The 7,043-nt window shown below is 43.6% G+C and overlaps 1 non-coding gene across 1 annotated transcript; it reads left to right on the top strand.

Moving 5' to 3' along the window:
• Positions 1–2,828: 2,828 nt before the first annotated feature.
• On the top strand, positions 2,829–2,935 carry LOC116741070. Its single transcript, XR_004346044.1, has one exon. It is a non-coding gene; the product is annotated as a U6 spliceosomal RNA (small nuclear RNA).
• Positions 2,936–7,043: the final 4,108 nt, after the last annotated feature.

Here is a 7,043-nt window from a genome sequence, read left to right as displayed (position 1 = left end):
TGTTTGAGACAGATCACCCTGGGACCCAAGGATGAGGAGAGGATGGATTGGAAGGGGCAAAAATGAGGCCAGGGAGTCTGCAGTGAGGGGTGAGGGGTGATGAGCTGGACCAGGATAGAAGAGAGTGAGGAGGAGACCAGTGACGGAGGGCAGATCATCCACGGACTGATGGAGGCGGGGAAGGGGGAGGATGGGGGAGGTGCAAGGGAATCTCCGGCTTGAGGCTTTGGAGGACAGTACAGCCCTTACTGGACCCACTTGGATTGCTCCACCTGAAGGGGGCTGTGGAGAACACGAGCTCCAACCCCATGCCTAAAGAGAAGGAAGAGACGTCTGCTGTCTTCACCAAGAAGCTCCAAAGGACTGTCGGTCTCTCTCCAGCCCGGGACTACACCATCGAAACCTTTTCTGTCCATCTCCCAGCTCTCCTTCCGGTAAGAGGTGGGGTTAGATGTCCCCCTACATAAGCCACAGAAGGATGCTTTCGGCTACCCCAAAATCTCCAAGATAAAGCACTCAGAGCCGTGGAGAGGCAAGCCACTACCATCAATGCACTCTTCTGGGAGCGGGGCCCTCGACCCAGAGGCAGATCCACACTGAGGCTAGATCTGGGCCCTTGCACTTGACCAAGGGTGACCTGGAAACAGGGTTCCAGGGTAAACCAAGGGTGCAGGGTCTCCCTGGGAGGGCGCCCAGGCCTGACCACATGGGGTGGGTTTTCCCTTCTGCAGCCACCCACCAGCCAGACCAAGAAGTGGCAAATGCTGTGTCCTGCCTCCAGACATAAGGCTGACCTTGCTCCAAGGAGGTCACTGCCATAGAATTGAGGTATGTATGCTGGGGGAGGACGAGGGTCCACACTTGCGCCTGCCCCATCAAAATGGAAAGCTGGGTATTTTATGGCCCTGAAGGTGTCAGTTTCCTTCAGAAATGGAACTGGTGTACCAGTGATGATTCAAATCATTTTTTTCTGGCGGGCGCTTCTAACTCAGCCAAGTGTGAGCCCTTTTGGGGTAGAAGAAGTAAAATTCCTGGCACCAAGAAGTGTTCTTATATGCCTCGTGTTAAGAGACAGCAAAGTAGTACACTAATGTAAATGTTGAGTAGTGAATCTCAATCATTCCCCCAAAATCCTTTAAGAAGACGCATCTGGGGCTTCCCTGGTGGCGCAGTGGTTGAGAGTCCGCCTGCCGACGCAGGAGACACGGGTTCGTGCCCCGGTCCGCGGAGGGGCTGGGCCCGTGAGCCATGGCCGCTGAGCCTGCGCGTCCGGAGCCTGTGCTCCGCAATGGGAGAGGCCGCAACAGTGAGTGGCCCGCATACGGCCAAAAAAAAAAAAAAAAAAAAAAAAAAAAAGATGCATCTGGCCCAAACTGCCATCCTACAAGTAGGAAGTTTTCAACAGTGACCCCCTCAAAAGGCCAGGGGTTCTTAACCTCTTTTGTGCCTCAGACCCCTTGGCAGTCTGGTGAAGCATAGAGACCCCCGCACAGTTTTAAAGCATTTTTTAAAACTCATGAAGTAGGCTTGCAGAGAAAACCAATTATCCTGAAATTCAGTCAAAATACTAAACATAATCAAAATACATATTTTTTAACTTGTGATGTGATAATATATGTGTTTGTTTATTAACACTTTAAATAGCAAGTTCTAGTAGCATCTCTATGGATTAAGGTAATTTCAAAGTAGGATTAGTGTAAATGATGCTTCAAAGTTTCTGCAACAACCAAGATGTACGATGAAAATATCACGGATTTCTATGAGTGCTTCTAAAGTGACAGGTGCTGTTACTACTGCTGTGGTTTCTCCTTAAATGAAGGAAACGTAGTTTTTAGCTAGAGGTTAATTAAAATAAAGATGTCATTTTATTCCCCTTGAAGTAAACGGACTTACTGAATGGTTTATCCACAGACCATCCCAGGACCACAGGTTAACAGCCCTGCTCTAAAGAATGAAGATATATTGCCTGTATTGGAAATAGAATGTTCAGAAATAGCAGAGAAAAAAACGGTGTGATGAGGAATCAAAAAAGCCCTCAGCTGGTCCCTGATCTAACAGTTGGCTTGTAGCATAAATTAACCTCCTGGTTCCTACTTTAACATGATCAAGAATCCTGATCTTACAAAACAAATTGGACAAGGAGCCGGTCTTAGAAGGGAGAGGAGGCTTGTGTGTGATCTCGCACTGACCTTGTTCTCCCTGTTTGGGACTGAATGGAGAAAGCTAATTAAAGGGGGAAAAAAGTAAAGGTTTTATTTTTAAATGTATTTATTTATTTTGGTTGTGCCGGGTCTTAGTTGTGGCACGCAGGATCTTTGTTATGGCATGTGGGATCTTTTTTTTTTCTTTAGTTGCGGCATGCGGGATCTTTTAGTTGTGACATGCAGACTTCTTAGTTGCGGCATGCATGTGGGATCTAGTTCTCCGACCAGCGATCGAACCCCAGTCCCCCTGCCTTGGGAGCACGGAGTCTTACCCACTGAACCACCAGGGAAGTCCCCAAATTAAAGGTTTTATGCCCATGTAGTTTATGTATTATAATTTTCAACTTGGAGCTTTTTAAGTTGGACAAATGTTTTGGAAACTAATTGAGACTAATACTTGGTGCTCAGGAGCTTTAAAGAACACCATCCAATCCGTAGAGACAGAAAGTAGATTAGAGGTTACCAGGGTCTGGGGGAAAGGGAAGCAGAGAGTTATTGCTTAATGGGTACAGAATTTCTGTGTGGGGTGTTGAAAAAGTTCTGAAAATAGCTATGGTGATGGTTACACAACACTGTGAATGTAATTAATGCCACTGAATTGTACATTTAAAAAAGGCTAAAATGGTGCTCGCTTCGGCAGCACATATACTAAAATTTTAACGATATAGAGAAGAGTAGCGTGGCCCCTGGGCAAGGATGACATGCAAATTTGTGAAGTGTTCCGTATTTTTTAGTGGGTGAGAGGAAGCATCTCTTTATAAATCTATTCCAGCTAATAAATAAGAAAAAGGGATATAACTTGAATATTATTTTGCAACTCCCAGTAAATAAATGAACCTAGGCATTAAGCTTCAACAACTGCTAACATCAAAAAAAGAGAAAGCAGGGCTTCCCTGGTGGCGCAGTGGTTGAGAGTCCGCCTGCCAATGCAGGGGACACAAGTTCGTGCCCCGGTCCGGGAAGATCCCACATGCCGTGGAGCGGCTAGGCCCGTGAGCCATGGCCACTGAGCCTGCGCGTCCGGAGTCTGTGCTCCGCAACGGGAGAGGCCACAACAGTGAGAGGCCCGCGTACCGCAAAAAAAAAAAAAAAAGAGAAAGCAATAATCAGACATTGATCTTATATCTAGAAGGGGATGCTGCTCCACTGTTTAAAAAGTTGAAATGTTTTAACCTCACAATAGCAACAATGTATTGCTTTCATTTTGCCCTAATAAGGAGAACAGTTTATTAATTTTCATCATGTACTCACAAAAAGGGTTACTTTTTCCAATCTATAAAGAATGGTATCATATACAATTTTTTAAATGGCTTAAAGTGGCAACTTTTATGAGAAATATGTATTCACAATAAAAATAAATAAAATTAAGTAAGATAAGCTGTTTTAAAATGACCAGAGCATCAGTGAAATGCGGGACAACTTCAAGCAGCTAAATATATTGGTGCATGTAATTGGAGTCCCCAAAGGAGGGAAGAGGAAAGAGATAAGAGGACCCCCCAAAATGAAGAAATAATGGCTAAAATTTTTCAAAAAGTGATGCAAACTGGAAACCTACAGATCCAAGAAACTCAACAAATCCTAAGTGCGAGAAACATGAAGAAATTATATCAAGACATATCATACTCAAATTGCTTAAAGTCAGTGATAAAGAGAAAATCTTAAAAGCAGTCAGAGAAAAAAGACACACTACGTATTAGGATGACAACAGTTTTCTCACTGGAAATAATGCAAGCAAAGAGACAGTAGATTAACATCATCAGGAATGAGAGAGGTGACATTATTATAGGCTCTACAGATAACTAAAGGATAATAAAGGAATATTATGAACAGCTTTATGCCAATAAATTCGACAGCTTAAATGAAATGGACAAATTCCTTGAAAGATGCAAACTACCAAAGCTCATTCGAGAAAAATTAGATAACAGAGACCAGTAGTCCTCATGTCTATTAAAGAGTTTGAAAATGTGGTTTAAAACCTCCGCACAGAGAAGACTCCAGACCCAGATGGTTTTACTCCTGAATTCTACCAAACATTTAATGACACTTCATCCAAGATGTATGGATGGCAAATCAGCACATGAAAGGATGCTCAACATCATTAGTCATTAGCGAAATGCAAATTGAAGTACCTATTGCAATGTCTAAAATTAAAAAGTCTGACATACTAAGTGTTGGTGAGGACTGGAACAACTGGAATTCTCACCATCTGCTGGTGGGAATGTAAAATGTTTAAAATGCGTTGGAAAACAGTTCAGTAGCTTCTCAAAAAGTTAAAAATACAAGTACCATACGACCCAGCCATTCCACTCCAAAGTAGTCAACCAAAACAAATGAAAGCGTTTGTCCATAGAAAGACTTGCACACGAATGTCCATAGCAGCTTTATTTGTCATGACCAAAAACTGGAAACAGCTCAAAGGTATATCAATAGTTGAGTAAATGAATAAATTATGCTGTGACTATACAGTGGAATGCTATTCATCAATGAAAGGGAATGAACAATTAATATACATGATAACTTGGATGAATCTCATAATAATTATTCTAAATGGAAGTAGCCAGGGACTTCCCTGGTGGCGCAGTGGTTAAGAAGCCTCCCGCCAAAGCAGGAGACACGGCTTCAAGCCCTGGTCTGGGAAGATCCCACATGCCACGGAGCAACTAACCCATGCACCACAACTACTGAGCCTTCACTCTAGAGCCCACGAGCCACAACTCCTGAGCCCGCACACCACAACTACTGGAGCCCACGCACCTAGAGCCCGTGCTCGGCAACAAGAGAAGCCACCACAGTGAGAAGCCCGCACACCGAAAGGAAGCGTAACCCCCGCTCTCTGCAACTAAAGAAAGCCCGTGTACAGCAACGAAGACCCAACGCAGCCAAAAATAAAATTAATTAATTAAAAAAAAAGTAGCCAGACAAAAGGAGAGTACATACTGTATGGCTTCATTTCTATAAAATTCTAGAAAAGGCCATCTATAATGACAGAAAGCCGACCAGTGGTTGCCTGGAGATGGGGGGTGGGCAGGGAGGGGAACAAAAAGGAGAGATTACAAGAGGGTATAAACAAACTATTGCGGGTAATGCCCATGTTCATTATCTGGAATGTGCTAATGGTTTCACAGTGTATACATATGTCACAACTTATCAAATTATACACTATAAACATGCAGTTTATTGTGTATCAATTTTACCTCAATAAAGCTGTTAAAAAATGAAATAGCAAAACAGCTAAGAGATGACGGGTATTCTTTTATAATTCTCTTGGATAAGATCCAATTTTGTTTTAGAAAAGTAAAACCTTCTGAAGTCTTAGATAGCATTATTATTTAAACACATGATTTGGTATAATATATTAAAGCAAAGTACATAAAATTTGGTAAAAAGATGTTATATGTCAGAGGAGAAAATATTCTATCTCAGAAAAGAGGAGAAAATTAAAAGACTTTGACATCAGTATAAGAAAGGGCTTAGTAAAATTGTAATTAAGTTTAAAATATTTACATAAATTGATGATCATTTTTGTTTTTAAATAAAAGATAATTTTTCTGTTCTGTCATCCTGCATCGCCCCCAGTACTCCTGTGACACCATAAAGTCTGCATTCCTAAGGCCCAAGTTTTGGTCTCTAATACCATGTTTGAATATACAAGACCAAGGCTCCTTGGAAAGAGTAGCTGATTCCGTGTTTGAGGCAGAAAACCTCGAACTGGGCCTAAATTTGTCGTGCTGTCAGAAAGCAAGAAGGCTTTCAAGGCTAACTGGGGATCCATCACTACAAAGAACAAAGAGCCAGCTTCAAGGGATATCCACTGGCCAAAAGCAAAAATAAAATTATGGTCAATGGGAGTAAGCTGAGTTTGTGACAGACCATGAGTCCGTGATACTCAAAAGAGACAAATATTTTTGGAGGTCAGTAACGTGATGTTAAAAATGTCCACTGAGGCTCAACATTTCAATAGATGTGAAACTCCAGAGGCAAATCATCAAATGCAGAATTGACAAAGGAAATGGTCATGGGCTGACCCTGGGTCTTCCGAATCCGCTCCCCTATTTCAAGCACATGGAAGAGTTGAGAGAAGGAAAAAGGAGGATGGGAGCTACAGCTGTGCTGAGTTCCTCCCAAGGAGAGAGGTGCTTTCCACTTGCTCCCTTGAGGTTGAGAAAACCTGACCTGTTCTCCATCTCATGTCTGAAAAAGCTAAAGGAGCCTGCGGCTTCAGGATAGAGGAGTCTGCACATCTGGAGTTTCTCCGGGAAAGCATTTAGATCACATCACAGGAAGTGCCTCAGAAAGACCCAATATTTAGTCCTCTGAAGGATACAAGAAGGTGCCCGCAAGCGGAGTCCGCTCTAGGCCTTGGCCAGGCTAAGGAAATGCGGAAGCATCCAGCCAGGGGGGAACCATCTCATCCCCTTACCTCCTCTCTTTTTGCCCCTACCAGGATCAAAACAGTAACTAGTCAGTGAGGATGTAAGCAGGGAGAGGGGGCGGAATCCACCCACAGTCACCTTCCTGTACTGAAGGCTTTCTCCTGCCACCAGCCTTAGCTGGGGAAGGAAGAGAAGTCTTAACTCTGAAAAGGAAAAGGTTCCTCCCTGTTGCCCTGGCGACCATGCGCGTCTCTACATGGGCCATGTAGGCAAGACTTAACCACAGCTGACCTGAAGCTTGGCAGGACGCCCTGTGGCCCTCCCAGAACATGAGAACTTAGGAAGCTGCCTCCCCATCTTCCAGGAAGACATTTTCTCATGACCTCCTGGGTTCTAATGAGGTATGAGGTTCCCCGTCTTAGGGTACAGCCAGCCGCTAGCTATCAAACTACACAGAACAGACTCC

This window comes from Phocoena sinus, chromosome 15 (assembly GCF_008692025.1).
Source record: "Phocoena sinus isolate mPhoSin1 chromosome 15, mPhoSin1.pri, whole genome shotgun sequence".
NCBI classification, from domain to species: domain Eukaryota; kingdom Metazoa; phylum Chordata; class Mammalia; order Artiodactyla; family Phocoenidae; genus Phocoena; species Phocoena sinus.
Note: the sequence above shows the minus strand (reverse complement) of the source record. Positions and strands in the feature narration are given on the sequence as shown.